At 45.0% G+C, this 15551-nt stretch overlaps 1 protein-coding gene across 8 annotated transcripts in view; it reads left to right on the top strand.

Moving 5' to 3' along the window:
- Positions 1-4998: 4998 nt before the first annotated feature.
- Positions 4999-15551, top strand: part of NMNAT3 (nicotinamide nucleotide adenylyltransferase 3) — a 97094-nt gene continuing 86541 nt past the window's right edge. For 2 of the 8 annotated variants that reach the window (XM_074312925.1, XM_019747488.2), the window contains exon 1: positions 5007-5275. The gene's annotated coding sequence lies outside the window, so the exon portion shown is untranslated. Of the gene's footprint in view, positions 5276-15551 lie in introns of all 8 variants that reach the window. The other 6 variants (XM_019747482.2, XM_074312922.1, XM_074312928.1 and 3 more) reach the window with 5 other exon arrangements.

Genomic DNA, 15551 nt, shown 5'->3' with positions numbered 1-15551 from the left:
AAAGCTCCATTAGGAAAGATAATTCACAGCATTGGAGGGTTGCTACTGGAACATTCCTTAGACAATTGAGCCCATGTAGATGCTAACCAAAACCCACTCTACTGCTTTTGGCACCAGAGCTCCATGTTTTCATCAGCAAATAGACACTATTTAGTGTCTTCTTGCTATAATTTCAAGGGTCCACTTACCAATTCTATGATTTCAACTGTTCTTGATTTAAGACTACATCACTGCACCAGGGTAAAACCTGTTTTTAGGGAGTCTTTGTTTTCGACTTTAAAGTCTCTTCTGCAGCAGACATACATCTGCCTTACAAAATTTCAGAATACAGAGCAGAGTCCTCTGTAAATTCATAGTCCATCCCTTTAAGGAAAAATGGCTTTGTTAGAACAGTAAAGTAGTCCATTTGGCCTTATGTGCTAGCAAAAGCTTATTGCTTAGCTGCATTTAATAATCCATGAAACATTTCTATTAACTTTAGTGTGTGAATTGTGCAGCTGAAGAATGGGTAAAAAAAAAAAATGTGGGAAGCAGGAATAAAAAATATGCAGAAAATGAAAATAAGTGAGATCTTAAATATTTAATCAAGGCCTCTATTTTCAGGTAAGCAGTTACCAGCTTGGGCCCTCAAATGCCAACAGAAGCCACAGAACACCATTCTGAATTATTAAAATGACTAGGGGAAACTTTTTTCTTCTTACTACTTTTAAATGAGTATGTAGCCTTTCAAGCTAACCTTTGCTTAAATATTTAACATAGACATTGGGTCAAATATAAAACAGTAGTAGTTCTCAGTCTAATACTCACCTGTGATTATGAATCAGATTATCTAATGCATCTCAACCACTTCATTTTATTTTATTTTTTCTCTCTGTTCTCCAACAATGCTTCCCAATTTGAGAGGAATCCAATCTCGATTAGTTGGAAGTCTGCATTCTAGAATATTTTTGGACAGAACATTTACAGATTTTGTCTATATTTTTTATTGGCTCCATTCATTCATTCATTCAACAAATATTTATTGAATACCTACTAAGTGCCAGGCACTGTTCTAAATGTGGGGATATATCGAGGAACAGAATATATGAAGACTCAGCCTTTTTTGGACCTTACACTTAGTGAGGAAGACAAATAACGACTAAAAATATATGTCGATGACAGCTAATGAGTGTTATAAATGGAGTAGTTTGGGAGTGTTTGCTGTTTGTTTTGTAGGTAGGGTGGTCTGTTAGAAAGCTAATGAATTAGGCAAGTTACCTTGGGAGTCAGCAAGAACAGCAAGGCAGTAGTTCTGGGGTACAAACAGGCCCAATGTGTTCAAAGGACAGCAACAAAACCAAGGAGACTGAAGGCAAGGAATGGTCAGTGTCAGAGACACTGTGAGGGAGAACTTGGCAGGGCCTTGGAGGCCGCTGGGGACGACTTGGTACTTTATCCTATTTGTGATAGAAGTCACTGAGGGTTTTTGAGCAGGGGAGTGTCGTGAACTGATTCACATTTTAAAAGGATCACTTTAACACAATAGTAAGTACAGCCAATGGAGTCAGTTTGACAAGGTGGCTTTCTACTGGAGGCTCCAAAGGGCCATATTAGAAAAACTTGACATTGGCATTATCTTGCTCATTGCTTGTAAAAAAACACCCACCTTTTGAAGTATTTGGAGTGATTGAAAAGTTTGCCCTCTTTGATCATTTTAAAAGCCCACCAGGTTCCTTTTGCAGAGCTCAGAAGTCAAGGTTATGGATTCAGCGCAGTCCCATCACAATCCGTCCAAGAGCAAATTTTCCAGAATGTCCTTAGGACACACCTCTAGGCTTGAGACAGTTTACCCAAAGTGCTCCTATTGGAATTTCATCAGAACACCACTAGGTCATAGAAGAAAGCTGCACAATAATGTTATAGCTTGATCTCATTTGATAACCACATTTTTATAACTAGAAATAATTTGTAAAATGTTTCAAAAATAAGATAACCTGTTAGTTCCAGTTTTTTCCCTGTAGAGACTTCCCTCTTGCAGTCTTTTTTTTTTTTTTTATTTTATTTTATTTTTTTGGATGAGATAATTCTGAGGCATGTTCTTTATACTGCTTTTTAGAGTTTTCCCAGATTAAGCTCTAGTCACTTGTTATAGTACTGGTGGAACAATCTATCCTTTATTGAACTCCCAAATAAATTACTCGTACTTGAATCCTTGTCTCAGGATCTGTTTCTGAGGGACCCAAACTGAGGGATCCTCTATGTAAAATCCTCCTCCTTCCTGAGGTGGTATTATGTGGCCACTTCCTTGAGCCATAATGGTAGATAGAATTCAGGAGAAGTGAAACTTACCAATAAAAGAAAGATCCAAAAATATTATTCCTGTTATATCCATGATCCAGTAGCCCTTTGTGCCTTCAAGAAAAGGGCATGCCTTTCATCTAGACATTCCCTCTTCTAAAATATTAGGAGCTAGTTATCTCTCCAGAACAGATTTCTCAATCACTACCCCTTGTTCCTCCCCCACTTAGATTAGGTAAAGTGTGGCTATTATGTGAGGCTCTTGCCTCCCAACACTAGGTGACACTACTTTCCATCCAGGAAGCCAGGCTTCCTCCTAGACCAAGCCTTAGTTAGTCTTCACTACTCCAGGGAAAGAAGCATCCCTTGCACAAGGAAGTCATTGCCCAGTCTCCGACTCACTCTCTGTGTCCAGTCTCTCCTTCCTTGGGTCAAGTCCAAACTCAGAATGAGTTAGCCCTTGATTTTAATACAACCTGTGGTACCAACATGCAACACACAGATTCTTAGACGTTCCTAACTTTTCTCATGAACCTTCCACTCTGCTGGGAGACAAACTGAGTTATCAATAAGAGAACATCCAAAGATAATCACCCTTAAATTTTTTTTTTTTAAATCTCAGAGTGGGGATGGCCAAAGTATGATACACAATCCAGAAGCAATAAAAAGAAAAGAGCAATAAATTTGACCAATATTTAAAATTTCTGAGTTGTTTAAAAAAATGGAAAAATATCATCCTTGTACACATAGATATTAAGCCATTTAATCCTCCCCAAGAAGTAGAGGCTGTTACTTCCAATATCAGAAAAGGAAAATGAGGCTTGGAGATGTAAAGTAACTTTGCCCAAAGTCACCTTGTGGAGGACATGTCACACCCTAAGTTGGAGTTATTCCCAAGTCCCTGATTCTCAAGAACTGGACAAGGGAAGGAGAAGGAGAATGAGCAGAAGAGAAGAGAGGCAGAGCAGAATATGGACCTCGAGAAAGAAGATATCTGCCAGGAAGGACTCCTCATGGTTAACTGGACCCAAATTCATAACCAGTCTAGCAGCCATTGCTGACAGAGGCCTTTCACACACCCTGCATTTCAGGAAAAAGCTACAGATTGAGCCTTCAGCCTCCTGCACTGTGTTCCTGAAATCTGAGCCAACCTTTATAGAGGAGTTCCTGTCACCTCCAGTCAGAAGTTGCTCCATAATAACCAATCAGAATGCACAAAACTGACCAATCAGGACAGCGTTGTTTGGATTAATCAGACTGCAAATTTGGATCCCACATTTGCGTGCAAATTGACCATTGGGAACCAGGGCAGGAACTTTCTCTAGAAAAAATGGCCTCCCCTTTGTCTAGACAGAGTGTACTTTCGGTTTCCACCTGCGTTTGCACTTCCTGGGGTTGCAAACCGTTCACCTGAATAAAATTTCTCCTTTTTCCACACCCTAAATGGGGCCTCCAGTTGACATTAAATTAGTGGCAGTTAATTTTTGTTGACAAAAGGAAGGAGGAGGGCTGAGCTCTCTAAAGAGAGAAGGGGTTTCAGAGAGGGCATAGACACTGTTTCTTCACTCTTGAGTTGGAAGGGGTACACCAACCCCTTCACCTGGGCACTTATGGGTGCTAACCCCTTGTGCTGATGCAAGAGTGACAAGTATGGACCCTCCTAAAATTGGTGACCGTGTTCCTGTTCAGCCAACCTCATGGGAGCATTGTGAGGATCTGCTGATTCAACAGAGGCCCAGAACCAGCTTTATAAAAACTACTCTCCATGCTAAGAATGTGTTAGTAGGAAAAGCTGGGAACTAAGTGTGCAGCAATTACAAATTCTTGACATCACCCTTGGTGTCTCTCTTTTTTGTACACTCCAATTCACTCCATTAGGAAATCTGAATGGCAGACACTGATGAATCTTGACTTTCACCCCACAGCCCCTGGGAATGTTGGGATTTATGGGGGGTTCTGGGTGGGCAGAGGAAGCCAGGCCACATTGGGGAAGCAAATTCAGGAAGTAAATTACTTAAGATAGGGACCTGAATCTCCAAGACCCCAAGATTTTGTTGCTTTCCTCATTCTAAATAAATGCTCATTTGCAAGCCTTAATTCTATAAAGCTTTCTAAAGCAGCCTTTCTTTTCCCCCTCTCTCCATAATTTTATAAGCTTCAGGTCCCAGAAAACCTTTATCCACTCTAGGGTTGAGGTTTCAGAGCTCACCAGGGCAGGACTTGAGAATAGAGGTGTAAATTTGTCAGGAGAAAGGAGGCAGGGGCACAGTAAGACAGTAAATCCTCATCTAACATGGCAGAAAGTCAATAGATAAATCAAAAAATCGCTATGTAAGCTTATTTTTTAGCTACAAGGGGTGACCACCACAAGAACTAAATGGAGGAACTGATATAAAGAGCTGTGCCTGGAGAGCGAGGGAGAGGGGCCTGTGCTTTCATACAAGAACAATCAGAAAATTTTGTTTTGTAAAAAGTGCCCATGCTTATTTGAACTATGTTTTAATTTGAGATTTAAAAATGTAAAATTCAATAAGCGAAGAAATAAAACGGAATACAAAACACAGGAAAATAAAAAGCAAACACGCACGTTAACACATTAACGGAAGGGCCAGTGAGTCCGGGCAGGGATGGGGGTGGAGCGAGTGGGCGGGGCTTGGGGCGGGGCGCAGAGCCCGGTCTCCTTAGGGCCCGCCCCCCGTGAGGGGGCGAGGCGCAGAGCCTAATTTCCCTGTGACTCCGCCTACAGCGGAGAGCCAGGAGAGCGCCGGGTCAAGTTCGCCTTAGGCCCGCCCCCCAGCGCAAGGTCGAGGCGCGCTGGTACTGGGGTTGTCCCACTGCCTAGGGCCTCGCGTACGCAGACCAGGCGCTATCCCCGCGAGGTCCTCGGGTGTAGGGCCGCTCGCAGGCCGAGAGCCTCGGTTCGGCGCGGCCGATGTCCCAGTCCCCGGAAGTCCCCCAAGGCTGGCCGAGCGCCACTGAGGAGCCCCGTGTCGCGCAGGTAAGCGCAGCCGGGCCGACCTTGATGAGCCCGCCTTTGCCTTCTCGAGCGCCGGCCAAAACCTGGGCCCCCGCACGGCAGGGGGCGGTGGCGTGCGGAGCCCAGCGGCGGGTCCCGGGTCGGATCGACCCCAGCACGCCGCCTCTACCGCTGCGCGCCTCCCATTCTTGCTTCAGAGTTGCCAGCCTAACCCCAGTGCTCCTGTGGCTCTGACCCAAGCCCGGCAGGTGTGAGTTCGGATCCCACCTTCAGCACTTGTGCACTTAACAGATACAAATAAGTATCCCACAAATTCCTATCGTGATCCACCGAGTGTCCACCACTGACCTAAGTGCCGGGGACACAGTGATGGGCAAACGAACGTGGCGCGTGCCTCCATGGAGCGTACAGTCTAGTGGAAAAATCCCGCACAGAAATGTAAACGTTAAAACTGTGGTAAGAGCTGTGGGGATAGAAAGTTCAGGGTGCTGGGAGAGTATTTAACCGATGGTCCCCAAGATGCTGGAGCTCAAACTTAAATGTGAATGGAAAATTCCAGCGTGGAGAACAGAGCAAACATTTTTGTTGGGAGAGGATGTGGTGTGTTTAAGGAAAGGAATGTCAGTGTGTCTGGCCTGCACAGAGCTGGAAGGGGAAGCAAATTCCTTCTGTAAAACGGGACTGTGCCTACCCACCGACCATTGGGACACTGAATGTAAATGATTTCACAGTGTTTCAGGTAGGTAGTAAGTGAAGTAAAGGTGAAGCTGAATGGAGCAGGATGTTGATCTGGGCTAAACAGTGTGCCTGCCTCTGAGCAAACTCACTCACCCTCTCCTGGAGTCCTGTTTCTTTGAGTCTCAAACAGCCTGTTCTCTAAAATGACGCTGGTTTGGTCATTCATTCTGGAAACATTTACCTGGCTCCCACCTTGCACTGGCTCTGAGGATTCAGAGAAATCAGACATGGGCCCTGCCCTCCTGAACTCATCCGGAGCAGGCCAGGTGAAGTATATTGAGTTCCAGTCCGGTGGGCCTAGTGCTCTGGGAGCCCAGGGGCGGGGGGACTGAACCTCTGGCCTTGCCCGAGAAAGACCCTCTGCTTCTGACTAGGTAGCCATTTCCCAGAAAGCCTCACCCATCACTGCCAGCTCCATGAATCCCCGAGAACGTAAGGCTCACCTTCCTCCACTGAGCTTCAGTTACTTCCTTCCTTTTATTGGTGGCATCACCCTCTCAAACTGGCCAGAAATCTACCCAGAGGGCAGCAGCCCTGCTGGTCCCTCGCTGAGCTCCTCAGATCTTGAAACTCCAGGGATTTTGGAGAGGGTTTAGGGCTTCAGGAAATACCTGTCAACTGCTTGGTGTACTTTATTGGCTTGAATGGTCCAAATTCTTTCCTTGGCTCTGTTTACACTGTTGGTGTAGACTCAGGATTTGCTCCATGAAAAGTGGCTGGGATGCCCAGAGAGTGGGGGAGCACAGTTGAGAGAGGAGTCTGGCGCCTTTTGTGGGTGTTGGTAAGAAAACAGAGGACAGATGTTAACAGAAGGGAGCTGGAGGATGGGGGAGAGAGGGCAGTCTTTCCGCTCGCAGACACCAGGGCAGTCCCAGACTTGGAGAGGAGAGCGCAAGGCTAGGCATTTGCAGACCTGGGTTCGTATTCTTACTCATTACTTCCCAGCTCTGTGACTGACCCTGGTCTCAGTATGTAAGCTGAACACAGTGCTTGGCATAGAGTTTGCGCTGAAGAAATATTAACTCCTCCTTCCCCTAAATGAACTAAAATAGGAATAATGATAGTGCCTACCTCGGGGGTTATCATGGGGATTTAATGAGTTAATGTACCTAAAATACACAGAGCAGTGCTTGACATGTAGGAAGTTACTACTGCTGCTGCTGCTATTGTTATTATTCCGTATTCTGGGCAAAAACTGGTGAAACAAGGCAGGCGGAGGGTAAGAGGTGGGGGTGAGGGGTTGGCTCTGAGGGACTGTGCGGGGTGATTAGCAGGGGAGTTGAGTTATCTGTTGCAGTGGTTTTACCAGAAAGCATCAGCCTGGCAGGATAAAAGGGGTGTTCTGCATGATAAAGGGCGTCCTGGACAGCCACAGTCAGAAAGCCTGAAGACTCAAGCCAGAGGAAACACAGCAGAAGTCATGGGGGGAAATCTAGAGTTGAGAAATAACTAAAATTGTCTTGTTTGTGGTGTGTCTCTAACCCACAGCTGGGTATGGGTGTCCCATGAGGGGCTGCCCCTGCCCTTATATGGTAATTGCCTGAGACTGGTCTGGGAGCTATGGAATCCAATTATTTAAGTCCTGCACCCAGCACAGTACTGAGCCCAGAATGAATGAATGAATGAATGAATGAATGAATGAATGAATGAATATAAATCTGCAAGGCAAGCATCCCTGAGTTTAAGTGTGCTGTTAAAAGAAAGGAGTATGGAGCTAGGGAAAGAGAACTAGTGTTTTTGAGCACTTGCTAAGGACCAAGTATTTTCATTTATGTTGCACCTTGGTGGTGACCACCACAGCTTTGGAATCAGGTAAGTGTCTGTGTGACCTCACGTGTGTCACAGAAACTCTCTAAAGTTCAGCTTTTACGTCTGTAAAATGGGAATCATTGTACCTAACTCAGAGGGCTGTTAATGAGTATTAAATCATGCTCACATATAAGTATACTGATGATGTCCTTAGTGCACAGTCAGTAATAGCTGCTGTTAATTTTTATGAATCCTGATGATCTCCGCTCTGGTGAGGAACAGAAGGCCACAGATACAGGTAGGCGGTGTTGATTCTGAACTCTGTCCCATCCGGAAGCAATGGCTGTCTGCAGACACTAACCAGACAGGTTGTGTGAAATGAAGTCAACTTTATGTGCATTTCATGTATTACTTAAAGCGGTTGACTATGTGAAATCTTAAAAGAAAAGAAACCTGCAAAATTATAATTTATGTGCCTTTCAAGTTCAGGTATTTTGTCATCTAGATAAATCTTCCATGCATCTATGTTAAACCACTTTAGACTGTCGAAGCTCTTAAATAAAGTGCCTTGTCCTGACCAGTGTCTGTTTTTGCTCGTTTATCATAGTTCCCTGGTGAAGACAGACAAATCTGATTTTGCAAGGCACGCCTCAGGATGGCAGCTCCTGCCCCACTATTTTAGCCGTGCAGTTCTGCGTGGTGGTGTTTAACAAACCACAGTGGACTCATGATTCTTTCATCATTGTCTCTCACCTGCTCGTAAACCCACAGTACCAATCTAGGAATTAGGAATAGAAAGTCATTCTGTTTCTAGTGTGAATCTGGGGAAAGCAGCTCCAAGGAAATCTAAGGTACTCAGTGATGGGTTTTGGGATTAACGTTCCTTGGATGAGGTAGGCAGTGCCTTCTAGAAGTGAGAGCTGTCTGCTCTTTCCACCCGAGAGTGCCATCTCTGGGCCTGGCCTCCTGCCCAGTGAAATTCTGATCTGCATGTCCTTGCCTCCCTGCTTTCACTGCCTGTGGCCAGAGCTGCCCCAACGCCGAATTCCTAGAGCATTTGCCTTCCCATCGTCTCAGTGGGCACCTCACCAGGCATGGCCATCTCCAGCTTTCCCGGAATTACCTCTTCAGCTGGCCTGGAAACACTTCCACAGCTATTGGACCATGTGTTCCTGGTACCCAGAACTGTGCCTGGCTCATTGTTCTCCTTCCTTTCCCCCTTTCTTCCTTCTATACATTCTTCAGACAGTGTCCCAGCGATTAGAATGCTGAGCCAAAATGACACAGTTTTAACCCACATGCGGCCGACAGACATCAGGAGATAGATTATTAACAAAGACAGAATTAACCACATACACACACACACACACACACACACGGTCACATTATAAACTGGAGTAACTGCCCTGAAGGAGCAGCCTGGTTTGCTGTGAGAATGGGTAACGGTGGGACAGATACAGAAATATAGTCAGTACTACTGTAAGTAGAGTGTATCCAGAAATGGCTTATTGTTGTTTTTATTGCGGTAACATTGGTTAATATCATATAAATTTCAGGTGTATAACATAATTCCGTATCTGTATACACTATAGTATGCTGACCACCAACATAAGTGTTGGAGGCTTATATTCATTTATTTATATGCCTTTGAAGACTGTTGGATAGTGTTTTTCTATAAATTCTGGTAAACAATGTGTTTTGCTGCCAAGGTAATTTTATAAGAATGTGTATATGTTTCCAAAAGTAATTGTGCTTTGGCTTTGAAATGGGAGAATAATGCTAATGCTCCAATTTACTTGTCCCTTAAGAGTTTACAGAGCCTCTCCTCGGGTGTTATCTCATTGGGTGCTCCTGTGAGGGTAGATCTGGTGGGATGGGTGCTGGAGCCCTCTCCCTTCCGAGGGACAGGAGCTACCTGAGAGCCTGTTTGTTTTCTCCTTCTTCAGTGCCCCTGGGCACCAGGCTGAGGTTCCAGCATAGATTTTTATCACATTGTATCTAGTGACCTGCCATGTGAGAGAAAGAGGGGCAAAGCTGACTGCTGTTATCCAGAGGGTGGGACCACCTGTCCGCATGGAGAGCCACGCCATTTCAGCCTCGTCCCTCGTGAGGAACCAGCGTCCTCCAGAGGGTACCACACCTGCCTTCAAGCCCCTTCAGTTCCACTGAGAACAAGGAGAAAATACCACTAACAGGCCAGTTTTAAATAAGATGTGATCCAAACAGCTCCAGGAAACATTCTCTTCCCATGACTGAACATTATTAGAGAGTTATTTTATTTGTTGGGCGAGAGCTGTTCACAAAATACATCTGTGATCCCCACCAGTCTCAGATGTAGACCTTATTAGGAGAGATGAGCTGCCATGTTCCCCGAAGCAAAGGAACGGAACTGGCATCTCTGTGCAGAACTTGACGAGGCCTGAAGCCACTCTTGGTGGGCTGGGTTTGACTGCTGCATTCTCAGGGCACAGCATTAATAGGATTGTAATCATGTGGTCTGAGCCATGGAGAAAACAAGTGACTGTAGAAATCACCCTTCCTTTAGGCTGACACACAGTGACAGTATTTATGTCTCTTGAAAGTGCATGTTAAGTGGTGGGTATTTATAAAAAGCATTCTAAGGAGTAAATGTGTCCATCAGTCAACCTGGAACTTCTCAGAGCTCCCAGGATGGTTCTAAATTAGAGCCAATCTTCCTTCCTGCCGTCCCCTCCCATCAGCACCCCCCTCCACCCGCCTTGCTTCCTCTGATAAAATGAATTGTCAAGGCAGGCTACAGCCAAGGTAGGAGTGTGGGAGCTCACTTGCAGAAGAAGCAGAGTTAACATATTAAAGGCGGATGCAGGGAGGTTACTGCCTTGACTCTGGTCCTTGCCACCTAGTCACAGTGTCCAGAAGAGAGGAGAGTGTGGAGGGAGGCTGACCAACACGTGCAGCCGGATGGTATCAGCCAGTCTGCTCACTGCAAAGGGTGTGTAGTTGGCGGGGGGTGGGGGGGAGAGAATGATGAAAACAAGTTATGCAAATGAACCCAAAGTTGGTCCCCAAAAGTTGCATGTTGGAGAGAATGAACGTCAGTGTCAGTAAGCGAATCACACCAGGCCAGGTAAAGAGCAGGCTTTAATAAAAGGCTCGATGTTTCTCTGTGAGCAGGTGGTCATTAGGACAAAATGCCCGCTACATAAATTGGTGTGGAGGAGTGTAACTTGAAATTATTACTGACTTTCAAACGTTCATTTTAAAGATCAGAAATAGGTGTTTATGGCACAAACCCTATACTTAGTATCAAAGACTGCTTTGCTTTTTACTTCTCCCATCCGGCCTTCTTTTATGTAACCCTTAGAATGACTTTGGTCATTCTTGCCTTAATGTGTTTTTGTGAGAAAAGGATGCCAGTGTCTGTTAGCCACTTTATATTTTATAAGTAATCAAAGGGCCACAGATGATAAAAGGAGGAGAGCTGCCTGTTTCAGATGTTACTGAAATGCCACTCACTACCCTTTGGCTTTTTCTGGGATTCTGTCTTCAGAAAATAGTTTGAACAGTAAAAAGAGCTGTTGTGTAAAGATGCATTGTTATTTATAATGGTGAAAACTTCGAAGTGACCTGAGTGTGCAGTATAGGAAGGTAGTCAAATGACAGAGCACCAGGTTGATGGAATGTTACGCAGTATTTAAAAACATGGACATTAGTAATGTGGGAAGGTGTGTTGTGCTCAGTGAACAGAGAACGCCGTTGCATTGAGGTGTGTTCAGCAACACAGCCTGCGAGGGAAGCCTCCAAGCGGATAAGAACTGCGTTTGAACAGTGGAACTGTGAATCACTTTTTCACACGCTTCAAACTTTCTGTATTGTTTTATTATTCCTATAACTTTCTTTCAAAACCCTCAAGTGAGCTAAGTCAAATAGTGATCTTTATGCTGTTTGCAGTTTTAAGGGCATGGCGTTTGTGGCCTTCACCTGATTAGATCTTTCAGTCAACCAATTTCTAAAGCCAGGCTTGGCTGCCTGCCTCCATGTCACTGTGGAAGGGACATACTCTGGGTCTACTGGCTGAATGGCCTGCAGAGATGCTCACTCTGGCCCTGTAGACTCAGATGCTCAGGATTTTTAAGGTATAGGAAGCGACTGCTCCTTCCTGCCCTGTACCCTCATCTCCCTCTGCCAGCCTCTCCTCCTTGTCCCCCACCTGTTGCTCAGGGGTAGGGGGGTGGGGTTTGTAACCTTTGGGGGCCCTATTGGTGAAATTTCAGCAACCTCTGTTCCCCCAACTCTCTCTCTCTCTGTCTGCCCCCCTAAGTCAGCAGTTGCCCAGGACAGCCCTGCATCACTCTGGCTTCTTGTCCTGCTCAGGCCTGAGTACTTTAATTCCTCAGAGACTGCATTGTATGTCGTTAATGCCAGCTCTCCCTGTGTCGGCCCTGCACCCATGTGTCCTCTGCTGCCTGATGGTGGCAATGGCCCATTGCGTGGCCAAGGGCATATTCTAAAACAGTTCTCAAATCCACTCAATTGGCCAAGCATTGGGAAAGCATGACATGTGTCTTTATTTGAGAAAAGGATTTGAGTCTGCATGGTTTATTTGGGAGGAGATCGCAGGACGCGCTAGCAGGTAGGGAGATGAGCCAGAGGAGCGCAGCATCGAGCAGGTCCCCAGTGAGGACCACTGGGGTTTAAACCTGTTGGGAGCCCCCAGCAGCCAGCGTACAACACCCACCCCAGAGTTAGCCTCTTGTGGGGCTGGGGTGTACACACCGTGGATGGCTGCCCCTCATTGGCTGAGCATTGCTCCTTCGGGGAGTTCCAGCAGCTTTTTGTCTGCAGGTGAAGCACCAGGGCAAAGGGATGGTGGTGCTGGCATGTGGAAGTCAAGCTGGCTTCTCTAAAATGGTGAGGCCCGAGAGCTCAGGGCTAGCAGTGTCTGCGGTGACATTCTTCCCTAAACGCCACGATGCACACTGTCAGTGTAGGCAACGGAAGGTAACCAAATCCCTACTTCTGGGCTGAATCAGAGATCTGCTTCGAGTAAATTGAAGACTACATGAAGTAGTAACCAACCCCAAAAGATTTCGAAGAATTGTGGGAATAAAACTTTAAATAAGAAAAGTGGTACCGTACTTTTTTCCCCCGTGCATTGGGATGGACTACCGATCCTTGAGTGAAGTGGCCGAGTGCTAGTATTCTGCAGCTGTGTAGTTTGAGACCCAACACTTTAAAAGAGGGCCTGAGTGTATAATAAGATTTATCTTTATTGTTGCAATATTCCCCCTTTGTTGTAGCTTGATTTTTTTCTGTTATTTCTCAAATACATTGAGGTGATCTTAAAAGAAAAACTCATTAGGAGAAAGCATTTAATGTCATTTGTATCAATCACCATTATATCTCCAGTGCCGTGTTTTACTATTAATACTGGATTCACCATACCAGAGGATGGGAGAAAAGTTCTGTAGTTATGGCTGCAGGCACTGAGATGAATGTTCTGTAGTCACTGCCTTTATATAGAAACACTCCTTCTCCAATTAAAGATTTACTAAGCTCTTCATCAAAATATTTATTCACAATTGAGGTATACAAGATGGCTGTGCTGACCTTTCAACTGAATTCGCTCTATAGTTTTGTGGGTCCCAACCTATTTTGTGTGCTTTTTTTTTTTTTCTATGCACGGAGGAGAAATTACAGCAGAAGTTTTGGGGCATAAAGCAGAGTCTGGAAACATTCTCTATACATTTATGATTACTAAGTATATTAGAATATTTGTCATTACAAATGAAGGCCTTATTCCAAGAGATGAATTGAAATTATTCATGTCACAGGCTCAATAGGGTTAGTGGCTAAAGTTCCTATGCTTTGAGTTATGGGCATTTGGGAATCTGTATAGAAAAGATTCCTGAGCCCAGTGTTTTAGAGAAATGAGGCCATTTCCCTTTAAGCTATGGTTCAACATGCGTTCCATAAAGAATGGGCAGGCTGATACCTGGTGTTCAGGCCCTGTTCCTGAGTCCTGTGTGCATGGCAGACATCACTCATTGATCCCGAGCCTGCATCTTCCTCTCCAGGGTGGTCCTGGCAGCCACTACCGTTCATCAGTATCGGCTCACCACAGGAAGCCTATGGACACCCTGTGCCTTGTCACACCTTCTTACCCATCCTTGGCATCGCTGTGAATCGTCAACAAAAGACTCTTTCCTAGTCTCTACAAAAAAAAAGAATGAATTCCAGAGGCAGTCAGTTTGACCACTTGTGCCTTTTTAGTCATCTCTCTGTCATGCAGACGGTAGTTATTCAATTCGTCAATGTTTGCCTCCCTTCCTTTTTTCTTTCAATTGTGTGCATTTTATCTTCCTTTCTTCCTTTTTTCCTCTAATGTTGCTTAGAAAATAAAGCAAAGAACCCCGGATTATTTGCTATTGGGTTGAAGTCATTGGTATTAATGGGAATGCATTGAGATTTTAATTTTTTCCCTACTTCTTCAGGAAGACCACTCTGCCCTAAGTCAGCAGTGACTTCCACATTGCCACGTCTTCTGGGCTTTCTCCATCCGTATCTTTCGTGCAACATGTGATACCTCTGACCATGTCCACCTCTTGACCCTTCTTTCTTGGATTTCCTTCCTTCCTGCCTGATAGTTTTCTTCTTTGATTTCTCTACCTGCTGCCTTTTTTCCTCTCCTGACATTTTCAGTGGGACATCCCCAGGGTTCTTCCCCTGGCTTCCTCTTGTTGGTACACTCCACCTGGATGATTTTATCACCTTTACATACACACCTCCTGCATCCTCATCTCCATCACACTCCTTCTATGGAGCCCAGGTCTTTGTATCCAGCAGCCTGCTGAATGGTGCCTCTTGGGATTCACATGTAGGCATCCAGAATCAGCATGTTTCACTTGTTCTAGGCTATTCCTCTTCTCACAGGGCGAACTAAATTCTTGTCCCTCTCACATTGTTTCCGCTACCTCCTTAGGGTCATAGGTAAAGTGTCCTAAGCTTGTCAGAAATCTTCCATCTTGGAAAATCAAGCGGAAGACTAGGGCACAAACCAAGAACTACTCAAAACTTAGGGGTTTTAAAAGAAAACAATCATTTAATTATTCTGGGAGTTGACTAGGCCCAACAAGGCAGAGCTTGCTCTGGGTTTCTCGCTCAATGACAGTCAGATGGTGGCTGGGGCTAGAGCCATCTCAGAAGCTTACTTCCTCAGAGCCTGGCAGCTGGGACCTGGGCCAACCGTTGGCTGGAATGCCTTGTCCTGCAGCTAACTATTCCTTTGAGAAACACCTGAAATGCCACAGAAGCTTTCTGTTTTGTTTGTTTTTTTTAATTTTTTGAATAGGTAACATATTTACATGATTAGAAAGTTAAGAAAAAAATAAATATAAATGTATACAATGAAAAACTAAGGTTGCTAATCAGCTAACCTTAAAATTATCTTGGATCATCCAGATGGAAATGATGTAATCATATGGGTCCTTATAAGTGAAAAAGGAAGGCAGGAGAATCAGTCAGACAATGCAGTGTGAGAGAGACTGGGCCAGCCATGGCTGGCTTAGAAGATGGAAGGGAGCACGAGCCAAGGATTGTGGCCGGAAGCTGGAAAAGGCAAGAAATGGATTCTCCCCTAGAGTCTCCAGAAAGGAACGCAGCCTTGCTAACACCTTGACTTTAGCCCAGTGAGATTCCTTTTGGACTTTTGACCTGCAAAATTGTCAGATAATGTGTGTGTGTGTGTTTAAGCCACTGAGTTTGAGATCATTTGTTATAACAGCAACAGCAAACTACTACATCTGTAAAGGGAGATAATCATTCCTTTCTC

The sequence above is a fragment of the Rhinolophus sinicus genome, linkage group LG10 (genome assembly GCF_036562045.2).
Source record: "Rhinolophus sinicus isolate RSC01 linkage group LG10, ASM3656204v1, whole genome shotgun sequence".
Classification (NCBI taxonomy): domain Eukaryota; kingdom Metazoa; phylum Chordata; class Mammalia; order Chiroptera; family Rhinolophidae; genus Rhinolophus; species Rhinolophus sinicus.
Note: the sequence above shows the minus strand (reverse complement) of the source record. Positions and strands in the feature narration are given on the sequence as shown.